The sequence below is a fragment of the Astatotilapia calliptera genome, chromosome 23 (genome assembly GCF_964374335.1).
Source record: "Astatotilapia calliptera chromosome 23, fAstCal68.1, whole genome shotgun sequence".
NCBI lineage: Eukaryota > Metazoa > Chordata > Actinopteri > Cichliformes > Cichlidae > Astatotilapia > Astatotilapia calliptera.
Window position 1 is genome coordinate 27,445,915 of NC_137443.1, and position 18,281 is coordinate 27,464,195.

Here is an 18,281-nt window from a genome sequence, read left to right on the forward strand (position 1 = left end):
TCAGGACATTGGGAGGGGGGCGGGTAAAAATGCTGAAATTAGTCTCCAAATATACTTGGATAGCTGTTAATATACTGACTGGGCACTTCATTGGGTATGGCTTGCTCATTCTGGCCTTCTTTTAACTTCAGAACCGTCTTAATTCTTCATGACACAGTTTCAAAAAGGTGAGATTTTGTTCCATGTTTACATGAAAACATCACAAAATTTCTACAGATTTGTCAGCTGCAAATTCATGATGTGAATCTGCTAGGACCACCAGCAACAAACAGAGCAGCCCCAGTGGCCTAATGGATAAGGCACTGGCCTCCTAAGCCAGGGATTGTGGGTTCGAGTCCCATCTGGGGTGATTTCTAGCAGAGTGGCGCAGTGGAACCGTGCTGGGCCCATAACCCAGAGGTTGATGGATTGAAAATCATCCTCTGCAAAGCTTTTTAGTAGTTGTCACTGGAATTGAATAGTTCATTTATACACTCACTGGACGTGTCATTGCTAGTACCTGGTTGGACACCTTTAATACCTTGTGGTACAGATTCAACAAGGTGCTGGAAGCATTTCTCAGAGATTTTGGTTGACATAACAACATCACAGTTTCTGCATGTTTATCAGCTGCACATCCATGATGTTAATCTGCTGTTCCACCACCTCTGTAAACTCCAGGGATCATTGAAAAACGTCAGTAGATCAGCTGTTTTTGAAATACTCCGACCGACAACTATGTCAGATTCAAAGTCAGTTTAATCCCCCTTCTCCTCCATTCTGATTACTCAGTTTGAACTTCAACCTAAGGAATCATAAATGAGGCAGTTTTTAACTATCAATTAAAAAACATTACACTGAAATAAAATTTTGGGGATAAAGTGCAGAAGAAACAAGGAATGTGGAAAGTTTTAATGTTGTTAAGGGGCAAGAAAAAAGGCTGAAATCACAAACTAAGAGGAGATTTAAAAAAGAAAACGCAGGATTGGACAAAAGACAACAAATAAAGAGACAATCCAGTGAAAAGCAGAGTAATGAATATAAAACTGAGCAGAAAATAAAAAATAAAACTGTTAAAAATAAATGAAGAAAGGCAAACTCCTATTCCAGTGGCTGTACAAAAATCCACTATCATTTATCCTCAAAATTGGACCCCTACCTACACGTTCAACAACCCTCCGCCACCGCCACAGAGCTCCCAGCGTCTGTCAGCTTTCCCAGAATGCAACGAGAGAGCCACTGAGCGAGCAGTAATTCCTTCCGAGATGATGAGATAAACGGCCTCTTACTGTAACTGGATCTATTGATTCGGACGCCGCTTTGGCAGGTCGTGGATCCAGTTTGTTCTGTGACTGAAGACCTGCCAGCTCGGCTACCGGCCACGTAAATACAGAGATTATGACTTTTGATAGCTGCGACTCATTGGCTGGCTCAGTGCTCAGCGCAGATGAAGCAGCTGCCATGACGGTGACAGGCACAGAGGCGCTTTCTCCCGTCCTCTAAACATTATTAGATACTCTGACAAATGAACACAAAAATGTCTCTCCTAGACATTTAGAAACGAAGATGAGACAACGCAGAAGCGTTTGGACTTCAAGATATTTCAAACAAAAGCACCTGAAAGTCTTCAGTCTGAGCCAGAGCCTTTGGAGCTTCTTCTGGAGATGAATTTAAAAAAAGAAACCTATACACTGAAAAACAGACAAAATAAAAGGTTTATCTTCTAATTTTCAGAGGTTTCAGTGGGGACGGGCCTGCCAACCACTGTAATCCACTTATTCTTGGCTGGTGACAGACGCTGTTGTCTACAGCAATCAGTGACTATAAAAGAAACCTACACCACAAATAATCAGGAGCTTCACTTCATCATCAAGCACCAAGAAGTAACTGAATCACTGAATCAGCAGCGCCGTCTCAGCTGTCTCTTGTTAGTTGGCTCCATCGAGGTTGTGCCTCGCACACCGCACACGCTCAATCTTACAGGTGTTTTATGACCTTTTAAAGTGTGAAAACAGGAATCCACAAAAGTACAAGGTTCAAACCTTCAAAATAAAACAGGATGAATAACACATTAGGACCAATGCTGAACAAGATGATAGAGGCAGGAGCACACAGGAGGAGGAGGGGGGACAGGATTACAAAAGCCTGGAGCAATGACAGTACGTGTACGACAGCATTTTGACTTCTGTCATTTCTTTATTGGCTGTGTGTTTTGTTACAGTTACAAATGAGTTTGTTGAATTCCTTATTTCACTTTTCCCTGACTTCACGGACGGAGACTTGACAATGGGTAACACCGGGATGTTCCCCTGTTTAGGCGTTCCCTGTTTTATTTTGGTAGCCTTAGTGTTTAGTTTTAAATTCCTCAGTCCCATTTTCTTGATTAGTTTTTATAGCCCTCATTTCCATTTAGCCTTCTATCATGTTATCCTCTTTATTCCTCTTAGCCTTTGTTAACTATTCCTTAGCTTGCTGTGTTCCACAGTATTCCTGTGCTCTTTCATGGATTTTGGTTTTCCTTCGGTAAAAGACTTTAAATTAATGTCCGCCTACAGCTCTGCATTTATGGTCCTCTCTCTTTCTTAAACATGACAACCATGAGATAGAAAACTAAAATCCTGTTTGTTTACATGCATGACCAAGAACTGATCATTCTGGGAGGCACAATCGCAAACTGGAGAGAGTGTAAACATCAGTATTTTCAGCTTTAATCCCAAACGTCGTCCACAGCAGTCCTGATAGCAGCAGAGAGCAGAGAGGGCTTCTGTCAGTATCACACTGAGGTGGTAATCAAGCAGGGATCTGAGGGGATCGATAAGAGGATTGCACTGTGCTCGTCAGGCTGGAGCGATCCATCATGACCTGATAGCTGGTCAATGGCAGAGCAGCCTCAACCAGATAAGAGGGAGAATTTAGCTTTTTAACTTCTCAAAGGGTGCTGGTGATGCTGCTGTAGAATATTTATTCCTCCTCCAGGTTTACCTCTTAGTTTTCCTCCAACATCTGCTCATTTTTTAAACCCTCCTTCTCGTCTTTCTGCTTGGCTGACCTGAGAGCTCCATCATCGTCCTCATCATCACCATCTTCACAGCCAGCCCATTTTTTTGTCATAAAGGCAATAAATCATTTCAGCTTTCATCTATTGTTATTGATGAATGACCAATTATTTGTCATCTAATACGTTGACAAACGATGACCCAGGCAGACGGATCAACTTCTTCCCCCCCCCCCCAACTCCTCCTTACTCGACGGGCTGACGTGACGCAGGACAGCAGTGATGGATTATATCCTTAAACTGTTATTACACGTATAATGTGGCGCTCAAATCTGACATCTCACTTAGTCCAGGTTTCCCACCCTTTAAATACTGCATCACAGAATAGCAAAGAGGACGACAGAAATCAGATGTGAATACTTAAAACATTTAAGCTAGGAAGGCTGTGTTTACCCCCTAACAACTGCAGTTTGATATAGAGCCAGTCTCAAAACCACAGCTCTTCTTTTAGTCTGTCCTGACTGGTTCTTAAATTGGCTTTCTTTAAAGCAATATTGTCAAAGAGGAACACAGTCTTCTTTTTCAGTTTATATAGTTTACTTGCATAAACCATATATATAGTAACCAGTTAACCCTCCCTTTTTAAATTCAATTCAGTTTTGCTTACATAGCGCCAAATCACAACAATAGTTGCCTCAAGGCACTTTACTGTGTATTGTAAGGTAAAGAACCTACAACAATGCAGACCCCAACAATCGCAAGGACCCCTTTGAGCAAGCACTTGGTGACAGATGGAAGGAAAAACTCCCTTTAAGCAGGAAGAAACTTCTAACAGAACCAGGCTCAGGGAGGGAAGTGACAGCAGAACCCGGGAAAATCAGGAGGCTGTCTGACAACTCTTAGTGAGAGAAAAGAAATAGCAATAGATTATAAACATAATGAAATCATGAATGAGGACAAAGTTCTAGGATCAAACTGCTTTACTTTCGCAGCAAGAGGAGATTTCAAACTGTCAAATATCACTACCGTAAAATTAAATGCTAAGATTAGACAGTGCATGTATTTATACTGCAATGGAAGTGAATGAGGAATTTTGGCCACAAAGGTGTCGAGAGGGAGTATCAAAAAATGTTATTACAATGAAATCGTTTTTGTTGCTGACATGTCCAAGACTCTGTTGTTTCTTTCTTTTTTCTGTTTAGTTTTTGTTGTTGTTGTTTTCGTTTAAAAAAAATTAGTAATTCGGATAATTAAACATTTTTAGGATTTTAAATGGTTAAAATCCTAAAACTAATTGAAGGTTTGATCATTTTGATTGTGGCTCAAGTTGGATTTCACAAATCTTACTAAAAAGGAAATTTCTTGCAAAAAACAAATCATGTAACACAGTTAAAATGATTACTAAATTAAAGCAACAGGGAAAAAAGAGGGCACAAGGGTTCAAGGGGGTAAGAACACATCAGTAGCTCTGAGGTTTACCTGTTAAAGGTCCGTGTGTGGTTAAATGTATTGTAATGTGAGGCTACAACACATTAGAGTTCACCACAATACTGCTATAAAAGAAGAGAGAGGGATCTTTTTATTTCCTTCAAGCCCCATCTATCACTACCTTCCTCAGGATTTCCACACGAGACGCTTCGACTGAAGCTTGAAGCTTGAAACTCGAACATCGAATCAAATTTCTATGCAAAGAGAAAAACTTTTACTTTGAAAGCATGGATCCATCCTGGTTTGCATCAATAGTTCAGGATGCTGGTGGTGAAATGCTGTGAGGGACATTTTCTTGGCAAACTTTGGACTGCTTCATTTGGACTGAGCGTCATTTAAACATCACAGCCTACCCGAGTATTGTTGCTCGCCATCCCTTTATGACCACAGTGCACCATCTTCTGATAGCTGCTTTCAGTAGGATAACACACCATGTCACCAAGCTCACATCATCTCAAACTGGTTTCTTGAACATGACAATGAGTTCACTGTACTCCAACGGCCTCCACAGTCACCAGATCTCAATCCAGTAAAGCAACTTTGGGATGTGGTGGAACAGGAGATTCACATCATGGATGTGTTGCCAACAAATATGCAGAAACTATGTGATGTTGTTGAAATGTTTCCAGCACTTTGTTGAATCTGTGCCAGAAAAGATTAAAGCAACTCTGAAGGCTAAAAGGTTTCAGAGGTACTAGCAATGACCAGTATGAACTATTTCCATTCTAGTGACAACTACTAAAAGGCTTAGCAGAGGATGGTTTCGATCCATCGATCAGCACGCTTCCGCTGCGAGTCACCCCAGATGGGACTCGAACCCACAATCCCTGGGGGATTGTGGGTTAGGCCACTGGGGCTGCTCTGTTTACAGCTGGTACAATAGAGCACCTTTGGTACATTGTGACCAGCAGCAGAACAGCCATTTAGCTGCCAAACTCACTTGTCTTGTCTTGTCTTGTCTGACCCACTGGTGTCAAGACAACCATCTCACCCTCAACGTCGCAAAGACAAAGGAGTTGATAGTGGACTTCCGGAGGTGCAGAGAAGTACACACCCCCATCACCATCAACGGCGCTGCTGTGGAGAGAGTGAGCAGCTTCCGGTTCCTTGGTGTACATCTGGCTGAGGATCTTACGTGGTCAGTACACACAAACAAAACAGTGAAGAAGGCGCAGCAGCGCCTCTTCTTTCTCAGGAGACTGAAAAGATTCGGCATGAGCCCCCGCATCCTCAGGACCTTCTATCGCTGTGCCATTGAGAGCATCCTCACTGGATGCATCACCACCTGGTATGGCAACAGCACCGCCTACAACTGCAAAGCTCTCCAGAGAGTAGTGCGGTGCTCTGAACGGATAATTGGAGGTGAGCTTCCCTCCCTCCAAGACATCTACAGGAAGCGCTGCCTGAGGAAAGCGGGGAGGATCATCAAGGACTCCAGTCACCCCAGCCATAAACTGTTCAGACTGCTTCCATCAGGAAGGAGGTTCTGCAGCATCCGGTCCCGTACCAGCAGACTGAGAGACAGCTTCTTCCACCAGGCCATCAGACTGCTGAACACGTCATAGACACCTCAGCTTCACTACTGGAACTTCAACATTATGCACTCCACACTGTATATAAATGCCACTTGTTTTGCACATATTCAACTCTGTATATTTTATATATTTTATTATTATTATTATTTATTTTTATTATTTTTTATTATTTTTTATTTATTTTATTTATTTATTTATTTATTTATTTTTACTATTTAATTTGTAAAAATGTGTATACACACACACACACACACACACACACGTAGGAAAATATTTAGTATACACATCCAGAAATGCATACACTATTATATATTGTACATATATTTATTAGTTTCAGGTTGGCCATTCTTGTATTTTGCTCGTTTGTGTTGTTGTGTTTGCACATCTCTGTTGCTTGTGGGGTTCGCACACAAGAATTTCACTCGCATGTGCTGTGCCAGTGTGCCTGCACATGTGATGTGACAATAAAAGTGATTTGATTTGATTTGATTTGATTTGGAGATTCATGAAACCACATGTGGACCAGAGAGAAACTGAGATTTGGATCACTGGGTTGAATTACATCAAACGTTATTCAGCATTTTGCTAAATTTTTACCAGTTCTGAAGGCAAAAGGAGGTCCAACCGAGTACTTGAAAGGTGTACATAATGAAGTGGCTGATGAGTGTAGGCATAATTAGATTTTATTTCTCTATTTATGTCTTAGATATGTAATTGACTTTATAGCTTATTTAATATTGTACGTACCTGAAAACTCATTTCTTATGAGATCAGTGTTACTGTGCATGAGCCCTGACTAATAAGGCTTAATTTTATGGGAGCAAATTTTGCATTTTTTGACAGGCTGCTAGTAACAAAGTGCCTAAAAATACAATTTAACATACAATTTTCTTTGCTAAGTTATTATTATTTGTTATGTGTAGCCACACTAATTCATCCCCTGAGCTAGAAGGGCTTTCACAAACAAAAACAACTTCCTCTGAAAATGGTCAGTTGGAAGTATCTATGATAATACGGCAAACCATTTTAAAAATTTTAAAATCTGCTAAAGAAAGAGAAATTAACCCTGTAAGTATAAGGATACCCAGAACATTATGTACTTCTTTAATTGCACTGCTTTCTTCTCCATTACATTTATTTAATAGCTTTTCTTTCTTTACACACCTAATAATCCAACAGCTTTTAAAAATACAGCATATACATTAAAGCATTGCTTTCCAAGCCTTTTGGCTTCCGCGTAGCAGTGTGTATTAGATGCCACGTTGCTGTAAACACATGCAAACTGTGTTGTTTAATGTGATTTCACCAAAAAACAGAATAATTAAACTGGAGAAAAAGTCCAAAAACTGAAAAACAGAACTGCACAACCTTTTAATGAATCATGTAATGACCACTCAGACTCATCGGGCCACATCCAGGAGGCCCAACAGTAACAAGCTGCTTTTTACTGATCAGAAATATTATTATTGATAATCAATCAGTTTTAAACACTGCAGAAACTCAAATTCTTTTTCTGTCTCCAGACGAGGACACACAGTGATCTGCTCTTTCTAAATGCTGCTGACCAGAGCCTGAACAAGCTCAATGCTGTCTGTCATTTTGCTTTATGCAGTTTTAAACACTGCAGAAATACTGCAAACCAATGTTCCCTTTTTGTTGCTGGTAAGTAGCCATCTTTGCATCTGTATGCACATTAGAGGTGGGTGGATTGATTAGTGCTCTGCAATACTGCAAATTTTGATATTGATCTGATGCCATGTAAATATTGATACTTTTAACCTCTACAGCGAACTTATCTAGGTCAGAGAAGTGTGCCATGATTCATGAGCTGAATCATTGTGCATTCTGGGCACATTTTAATGAACACAAAATGAGAGTGTTGTGTTTTTACTATTAACAATAATTAGTTAACAGTTAAAAAAAATACTTTCAACTTTTCTTATATATTAATACTGTGAGGTTTTGTTTTTTTTTTAAAGAGAGCTGGAATGTAAATGCATCTGTCTTTAAAGGACTTTGGGTCAGCTTCTGCTTTTTAAATGTGCTACAGGCTAAAAAGAACTGATGTGACATGAAAAAACTTGAGATATTTTTCATAGTGCATGTTTGGGTATATTTTTTTCATTAAAAAAACAATAATAAAAATGTATGTAACACAGTTCAGGGGGATTCATTCTGGAAATTGAAGATAGAAAAAAGTATTGATCCAATGCATTCGTATCGATCTGATACTGATACCAGTGTTGGTATCGATACTATCGATAATTGGATCATTCTGCCCGCCCCTGCAATTAATCCAAATATCGATATCAATACCGATAATTATTGGTACTCCTGTAAGTTCGGTATGTTGCTCCGCCCCCGCCTCCCTGCGGTGTTTAGCAGTGACACGTAGGCTACCATAAGACAGAGGAGCATCATGGATGCACAAAACATTGCAAACACTGGTGCATGTTGGTAGGGAATTTTCCACTTTGGCACCACCAACTTTTATAAAGGCATGAAACACCACCCGTGGAGGAAGATAGCCCCTCAGTCAGACCCAGATCTCCAGTACAGAGGTCAAAGGTCACTAAGAGAGTGCTTTCCAAGAGCAAAAGTATATACAGTGATAATATAGTGCGAAAGTAATGTTTCAGTCATGACTGATGTCGGATCTTCAGTATTAGTTGACGCTAAAGTGTTACTGATCACAGCTTTATCAGAGTGATTACCTACAGATTATATTAGATTATAGACATCCATCCATCCATCCATCTTCATCCGCTTTATCCGAGGCCGGGTCGCGGGGGCAGCAGCCTAAGCAAAGAGACCCAGACCTCCCTCTCCCCAGCCACCTCCTCCAGCTTATCCGGGGGAATACCAAGGCGTTCCCAGGCCAGCCGAGAGATATAATCTCTCCAGCGTGTCCTGGGTCTGCCCCGGGGCCTCCTCCCGGTGGGACATGCCTGGAACACCTCACCCAGGAGGCGCCCAGGGGGCATCCTTGTCAGATGCCCGAACCACCTCAGCTGGCTCCTTTCGATGTGGAGCAGCAGCGGCTCTACTCTGAGCCCCTCCCGGATGGCCGAACTTCTCACCCTATCTCTAAGGGAGAGGCCAGCCACCCTTCGGAGGAAGCTCATTTCCGCCGCTTGTATCCGCGATCTCGTTCTTTCGGTCACTACCCACAGCTCGTGGCCATAGGTGAGGGTAGGGACATAGATCGACCGGTAAATTGAGAGCTTCGCTTTTACACTCAGCTCCCTCTTCACCACGACGGACCGGTGCAGCGTCCGCATTACTGCAGCTGCAGCCCCAATCCGTCTGTCGATCTCCGGCTCTCTTCTCCCATCACTCGCGAACAAGACCCTGAGATACTTAAACTCCTCCACTTGGGGCAGGAACTCATCCCCGACCCGGAGTGGGCACTCCACCCTTTTCCGGCTGAGAACCATGGCCTCAGATTTGGAGGTGCTGATCCTCATTCCCGCTGCTTCACACTCGGCTGCGAACCGTTCCAGTGCAAGCTGGAGGCCCTCACCCGATGAAGCCAACAGAACCACATCATCCGCAAAAATCAGAGATGAGATTCTGAGGCCACCAAAGCGAAAGCCCTCCGCCTAGAAATCCTGTCCATAAAAATTATGAACAGAACTGGAGACAAAGGGCAGCCCTGGCGGAGATTATAGACATCCAAATAATTTAATCAGCCCACTGAATTGTGTTGAATAAATTAGTTTATTGGAGGTGAAAAAAAACCCGCAAGCATGAACTGTGAAAAATATCTCAAAATAATTTTTGTGTTTACTGTGAAGTGTGTTTTATTTATGCAAAACATTTAAAACAGAAGCGACTCAGAGTGTTTTAGAGACGGTTACATTTACATTCCAGTTTCAAACTGCACGAAAAGCTGAAAGGTGTGTTTTACTGTATGAACTAATTATTGTGTAAAGTTGGTATCAGTATTGGTATCAGCAATACTCGACCTGTAGCCACTTGGTAGTGGACTGATATCAAAATTCATAGTATAGCATACCATTCTGGCACAGCCTATTGGTTCGGCTTAGTCCCAGCTGCACTCTCTCAGAAGGGGTGTCCAAATTCATGGGCTGCATCCTCCTGAGTACCCGTCCTTCACGGTCTACGTGGGCCAGGTCCTCAGAAGGTCGGGTAGACCAGAAGTGAGCGGCTGTGAAATTGGACGGACTAGCCTTCAGATTTGCATTACCGCTGTCTCAGTGGACTTTAATTATCTCAGCCGTCTGCTCCTTTCTATCTAAAATATAACAGGACACTGGTGTAAATTCTCGACCATCTCACACTTCTGTTTAATCAGTTTTCTGTTTGACGTTTATTCAGCTGTGTAAAAACAAACTTTGATCTCAGCCAAACCGATTTACTCAGGAACAAATAAAACACTGAAAAAAGCCAAAGAATAAAATTTTTAGGTCATCCAAGTGACTTATACATCACCGTTCTCGCCGGCTCTAGTGACCCTCAAGCTCCCAGCTAGCTATGGAGCTGGTGGGTAATAGATGTCGCCGAAAATGTCGGAGCAATTTGCAAATATGCAAATATGTGATGTCTTGATAAATCGAGCAGATATTTGAAGTTTACACAGCTACATTCGCGCCTGAAAATATGTTAAAAGTTTATTTTGTGTCCCAGAAAGAATAATAAGAGTAATATTAAAACTTAGTAGCGCCCGCCATTGTTGGAAACTGGAATTAGCTGGGCCACGCTATGAATTCTGGGATATGGTGGGCCACGAAGGATACACCCGACCCATCCTTCAAATTTGGGGAAAAAGGAGGGAGCATTTGTCAGCCGCATTCGGAAGAGTCTATGAATTTGGACAGCCTTCGTTGTGTCGCTGTGATGTAATCGGTCTACAAATGCGGCCTCAGGAGGATGAAGCCCATGAATTTGGACACCCCCAGAATCTTACTTTCACAAATCCTCAGACTCTTGCTTTTGAAGTTGGAGTCAAGGTTTTTATAATTAACTAAAACTAAACTAAAAACTAAAACACAATGTGAATAAAATATTTTAGTTAATTAAAATAAATGCCAAAACTAGATTTAAAAAAAAAATTTACTCAATGAAGCGATTTTGTGAACCTGGAAAACCAAACTGTAATAAAATATAGAAATAATTTCCTTGGTTTTAGTATGTGTTTGCTTGGTAGAAATTGTTTTACAGCTTTCCTAATTAGACACTGATGGACGTGTTTATTGAGACTGAATATCTACAAGACTTTCAAAAACTTTGCTTTTATGATAATACATGTCCTAATTCTGTCCTTTGACACACGCCCTCCATACAATATTGATTGAAGTCACTCTGGAAATTACCTGAAACTAAACTGAATTCAAAGCAAAAATGAAATAAAAGTAAAAGCTATTTTACCGGTAACTCTAATTATAGGGCGGATTATTTGTTCTTATATTCCACGTGATCTGGATATGTCAGCCTGGTTTTTTTTGGTTTTTTTGTGATGTGTGCTGTCCTGTTGGAGAAGTCGCCATTGAAATGAGACGTCTACCTGAATAATGAAAAGATGAATTAATACTGATTATCACAATCAATAACCTCATGCTGTCATATGTAATTCATACTTTATAAGCTCTTCTTCTTCTTTCAGTGTCTCCCTTTAGAGGTCGTCCTAGCAGATCTTCTGCCACCCTCTGCTTGTCCTCCTTCACTACATCCATCAGGCTTCTCTGTGGTCTTCCTCTTTCATCTTGAACGCTTCTTCTTCCACCTGCTAGATACTGTTTTTAATAACACATTATTAAAATCCACAAACTTCAGCTTCCTTATTGTAGAATAACTTAAACAACACCATATCTACTCTGGTGAGAAATCTACCCGTGTCTAGATCTCCCAGCACTGCATACGAAGCACCTTCAGCTTCATCTCCCAGTAATATCTCATTTAGCCACCAGGTGCCAGCATTTCCCTGCACTGTCAGTGTGCTCCGTTGATTTTGCGCTTTGTGTTGATGCTGTTTATTACATTGGATGCACAAGAGTCAGCGGTGCTGCTGTGATTTGGTGCATTTGAAGTGTTCAGCCACCAGAGGGCAGTGCTTGACAAAGTAAGGGGTCTCACACACAGCTCAGGATCCACATGGGATAACTGGAAGAATTCATCAGCGGTGGTGTGTTAGGAGAAATTATAGCTTTAGATTTGTGTTGGAAATTTCTTGGCTGAAATGTTTTGGGTAGAGTCTCATTATAAATTCTCTCTTTCTCTCTCACACACACACACACACACACACACACACACACACACACACACACACACACACACACAGACAAAAAGACTGTTAAAGTGTTAAATAAGATAAATGATTAGCTGGGTTCATACTGAGCATCCAGCAGCATTTGAAAAGGCTGATACGAGGTGATGGTTGCTCTTATTCACAGGGCAGATTGATTTAAATGTGACTTTAATGAAATCAGGCAGATTACGTGCCTTAATATTGCATTTTGCACTAATCTGAGGTGCTGATTGAGATGATTTACAGAGGAACAGGTGCATATAGGAGGCATCTTTTTATGCATCATTTTGCCAATGAGACACAGATATTTCCTTCTGCTGCTTTAGAAATCAGCCTTACTAAACCAAAAAAAACCAAAGAAAATGAAGACGTAAATGTTCTTTAACAGAGCGGTGCTTTTATTCTCTCAAGTGTTATTTAAAAAAAAGAAAAAGAAAAGGTCTGAGTCCCATTTCATTTGTCAAAAGGCTACTTAGGAATGAAAGATGTCCCCCTCCAACTTTTTTTTTTCTCCCAAGGACGAATGAGCTCATGCTGCTTGGCCCTCTGCCTGGACGAGGAGAAGGAAGAGGAGGAGGAGTCGGATGCATTCATCAGGTATATTACATCACCGCGAGCCAATCCGCTGCTCTTTGGCACGAGCTTTCGCAGCGGCAGTCTGTCACAGAGTTTAACATGTGCGAACCAGCTCAGGAGGGAGAGGGTGACGCCAGGTCGAAAGGTTAAATCGGGGTTTCATTAAAACATCTGCTGAAGAATTCCCCCAAACCTGATCCCTCCAGAGTTTGGAGTTTTAATTAAAAAAAATGTCCCCATCCACCTGAGCGGCTCAGGGAAGAAATGCTAAAGCAGCGTGTGATTTACTAACAATGAATCTCATTTGCTCTTTTCTTACTTTTAAGGCACTGACAGGTGGTTTGAGGAGAATCTGAATCAGAGGAAAAGAAACTTTGAGGTCAGTTGATCAATTCAGCAAAAAGAAAAAAACGGCGAAGCTGCTCCGTAAATGTCCTTGGAGGTCTCAGCTCAGTTTTAATAAACCACTCTGCGCCTCGAGCTTTCCAGCAGCCGCTGAGAGGAAGCAGGTTTGTTGACTCGCTCTGTCTGATTGTGCTCATGCGTCCAAGGTTTTTTTCTTCTTCTATTTCACTGATTTTTTTTTTGTGTTGCTCCTTTTGCAGGCTTTCATCTACGTTATTCAGGGGCACTCTATTTTCTTAAAGCAAGCGATCAATAACCTTAACATTGGAGCCACTTTAAAGGGTCGGATCAGATTATCAGGTGCTTACTATGGAACAAATAATTTTGTAATTAAAGAAAGCATAGCAGGTACGTCATAATGCCATAATGCATAACTCCTGCACAGAGGAGCTTTGTTTCCCGGCTACATTTACTCATCCAGTATAATAAATGTACAGAGGTTAATGCTAAATATGGAGTGAAGTTGTAGGATAATGCTTTATTAAAACATAAAGCAGTATATGGATTTGGCTGGGTGTCAAATATATATATGATTGTACTGTACATTAAATGTGGATAATTATATAAAATGATAATTATAATAAGCAATATAGTTGCATAGCTGCATGTAAGAGGACAACAACTCTATACGTGTTGAATGTTTTAAAATTGTTATTTTAAATATTGTTAGATATAAAAGGCCCCACCATTCATTGAGTGTCTAATTAATTTGATCACATGCAAATAGTCAATGATCGGTTAATGATTTAAGGTGTCTCAGTTTCCTTGTAATTAAAAGTGGCCTCTAGGCTGTAGGGCATTTGGACGTGGACTGCACAGCTTCTGCCACAAGGTGGTGCTATTTAGTAGGTGAGGCAGGTTGTTTGCGACTAAGTAGTAGAAGTAAAGGAATGTTTTTGTTGTTGTTGTTGTTGTTGTTGCGACTTACAAAAAGAAACATTGAAAATGTTTTGGGCGGACTGTGATGGATGGTGGATGATGTAGTGAACTAAAGTCTGTATGTGACACTACCTTTATTTCTGCCTGGTCTCTGGTTGCAGCATGTAACTGCAACATATGCAGTTATAGAGCATTGTATGAAGATGTTCATATGAATATAATGAGGTTACTTTTTTATAGTTAGTGTATATGCACGTATTAGATTTTAGAATCAAAAGAGTTATTTATGATGGACACCACCATCACCACCACCTGCAAGCAATTGGTGACAGTGGGAAGGAAAAACTCCTTTTTAATGGGAAGAAACCTCCAGCAGAACCAGATTCATGAGGGACCTTCTGGTTCTGGGTGCTGCTATAAGTCATGTTTGGCTTTGGTTCCTCCTTTACTTGCTTGGATGGGGACAGCAGCCATTGTATCATCTTGTTGTAACCAAAAAACATGTTTTAAAACCAAAACCAAAGCCCAAAGCTAAAGGACTTTAAACTGTGGCATCAATCACTAACTGCTTTTCACCAAGTGTTGTTTGAAACCATCCGTGTTTCGAGAAAATTGAGAAACCAAAGATCATGCATGCTTGGTAGAAACTTTTTAATTGCAAGTTAGTATCGCTCTATATCAGCAAAGATTTCAAAAACTGACAAACCGTCAGCTGATTATGGAAGCGTTGTTGCTATAAGTCAAGATTTCAGGATAGGGTTTTCAACTTAATAACTCAAAATTTCAAGTTTTTGACTCAATTTTGAGTGTTTTGTAGAAGTTTGAGTTCATTAGATGAGATTTTTCGATAACCCAGCCACAGTGGGGCCACAAACCAGTGGACTCCTAGTTTTGGGCCCAAGCACAGATAAATGGGAAGGGTCATTTCAAGAGGGGCATCCAATATAAAATCTTCACTAAATCAGATGTTCAGATGATCAAGATTGAGATTTCTATGCCGGTCAGTTAATAATGACTGTGAATGCCTGTGAAAACTGTTGGCTGAAGACAAAGGCAGAGCCAACCCTGGAGGACGTTGGACAAATGTGTGAGGCTGAAGGACAAGAAGAAGACCTTAGACATGATTCATGGATGTAGTGAAGGAGGACATGCAGAGGGTTGGTGTGACAGAGGATGTTGGGAATAGGGTGAGACGAGGCCACCCCTAAAGGGATTTGAGTGTGTGTATGTATTTATTTAAACCTGTATGTATGGTTTTGACCCTGTATGGATTAATATTGTTTTTTTAAAAAGTCATTAAACATGTATGCTGTACAATATTTCACCCTGGAAAAAGAACAGTTCAAAGAAATCTGACCACAATTGTAAATGGCATCTGACCCAAACCTGTGTTGACTGGAGCGATATCCTGCTGTAGCCTCCCTTTGAACTCTCATGGGGATCTTAATTTACAAAATTAACATCATGTTGTAATAAATAAAATGGGAAATTAGCAATTAGGACCATAAACATATCATGAAAATGTGCTAAGGGCATAGATCAAGTACGAAGTAAGGTGATTTTCTCTTAGACTTCTATATAATCAGACTTGTTTTTGACACGTCGCCCCCTGCTGGCTCTGAAAGACACTGCAGCATTAAGGCATGTATACACTGAGTTCATATTTCAAACCTATCTTTTTAAGACAGTACTGATGAGAAATGAATCTCTAGGTCTGATGGGAAATGTGGTCTTTCCCCTGGCCACAGTGATGACAGCGTCTAAAAATGCTACAGAAAGGTCTCAAGGTCACTGGTGCTCCAGGACGCTGTTGGTACACAAGCGAGGCTTCAAAGCTGTCAACCTCACTCTGCTTCAACTTCTCTGAGTCTGTGTGTGTGTGTGTGTGTGTGTGTGTGTGTGTGTGTGTGTGTGTGTGTGTGTGTGTGTGTGTTTCACCCCAACATGAACCCACCACAGATACACAGAGTTGGGAGAAGGTGAATAGGGCATCACTCACTGCTCACACACAGATATGATTAGCATCGCCTGCCCTTTATGAGAGTACACTGTGTTCAAACCAGATTACAGTTTGTGTGTCTGCACTTAAACTGAACATGCAGCTCAACATCAGCAACAAAACATCTGTATCTCTGCTGTCCAGTACACAGGAATGTGCAAACGGTGATAGGATTTAACTTTAAGAGCTTTGCAGCAAGACAACTGAAGAAATAGGAACAGTATGAAAGTCGAGAGCAGCTAAAAATGGAAAAAAGAACCAGGAGAAAAGGCAAGTTGGTCTCAGATTACCTGAGAATAACTCTAATGATAATATTAACAGTTAAATCTCCTTCAGCATCAGTGCAGATACTGTTTGTTTGACTTTCTCTTTTTAAACACACAAAGTGTCACGAGCGCAAGCTATTTTTATCTTATTGTATATTTATTTTATTTTATTCTACTGTATATAGTATTTTATTTTATTCTATTCTGTACAGTTGTGTACTGTATTTATTCTTATTGTATTCTAATTTTTGCCTCATAACTTTTGCACTGTCCACTTCCTGCTGTGACAAAACAAATTTCCCACGTGTGGGACTAATAAAGGTTATCTTATCTTATCTTATCTTATCTTATCTTATCTTATCTTATCTTATCTTACACATGTCATCTGGGGGAAAGAAGAAACAGGAAGGAGAGGGAACAAGCTGTCGCCGGCATCGACTTTTGGTGTCCCTATTTTTTTCCAAATGAATGAGGACAGTGGTTTCCAATGTTTTTACATCTCATGTACCCCCACACCCTGTCACGGGGACTCTGACCCCTTCGTCAACACCTCTTATGTTCGGCTCTGTTCCTCCGAATTCTTTTAAGCTAAAACTTTTGACTATTTAACGACTTTACCAGCTTTTCATTCTGTTTAATGACTAATTTAAAAGTAATATTAATAATTATAATTTTAGTTAGCTAGACTCACTGGACACTTTATTAGCTACACCTTGCTTGTACCAGGTTGGGTCTCCTTTGGCATTCACAGGGGGTTTAGGTCTGTTTCAACACTTTGCTGGAAACAGTCCTGAGAAATTTTGAGATGTTTCTCCTTTCCAATAGTGGGCAATGACATGTTTAAGCATCTTCTCTAGTTGTAGTAGAGAGTGGCTGAAGGGGCCCAAAAAACCCCTACAAAAACCTGGACAGGAAACAGGAAGTTCTTTGTTTCTTCGGAACCAGACTAAAGAAGAGTCCATTGGTTTTCCTGGATATTTGTTTGGACCATTTCAGCTGTGCATTTGTGAGTGGGCTATAAGCAACACATATAAGTTAGTACTGTGTGTGTATTTCTTTTGTCTAATAAGTATAACTGGTGTGTGTGCGCTTCTTCCACTTAATGGGAATTTTGTATTCTGATTGAAACAGGAAGACACTACAGTTGTTGATGTACTGAAATAGAGATTTTTTTCACCCTAAGGTTTTCAGAGTTTTTAAAACTCAATTTGTTCGGAATAAAGGACCTTAAAATAAATTTTGTGCTTTGTCCTGAGCACGTTTGGCCAGACACCACTGTACTCTGTGGTCATAAAGGGATGGTCATGGCCAACGACAATACTCAGGTAGGCTGTGGGGTTTAAATGATGTTGGTCTAAAGTGTGCCAAGAAAATGTCCCCCAATCCCCAATCTTCTATAGATAGATCCACAAACAAGCTAGACCTGTAATAAATACTAATACATACACATTATTAAGTTAAAAATGAAAAAGTTCAATATATGCAAGCTATGAGATTAAGGTGCAAAATATTCTCCAGTCTTGGTGAGTCTGTGAATTATAGCCTCAGTTTCTTGTTCTTCGTCAGCATGAGTCCCAGCCGGTGTGGTCTTCTGCTGCTGTTGAGATGCTCTTCTGCGTACCTTGGTTGTAACAAGTGGTTTCTTTTTCTTGGATCATTCTCTGGAAACTCTGGAAAATCCCAGTGGATCAGAAATACTCAGACCAACAATCGCACCACATTCAAAGTCACTTATATTACTTTTCTTCTTCTTTCTTATGCTCAGTTTGGACTTCAGCAGGTCGTCTTGACCTAATCGCACTGAGCTACTGCTGTGTGATTGGCTGATTACATGTTTGTGTTAACAAGCAGTTGAGCAGGTGTCCCTAACGAGGTGTCTGAGCGTATTTCA

The 18,281-nt window shown here is 40.7% G+C and overlaps 1 non-coding gene across 1 annotated transcript; it reads left to right on the top strand.

Moving 5' to 3' along the window:
* The first annotated feature begins 276 nt into the window (after positions 1 to 276).
* Positions 277 to 349, top strand: trnar-ccu (transfer RNA arginine (anticodon CCU)). Its single transcript has one exon. It is a non-coding gene; the product is annotated as a tRNA-Arg (tRNA).
* Positions 350 to 18,281: the final 17,932 nt, after the last annotated feature.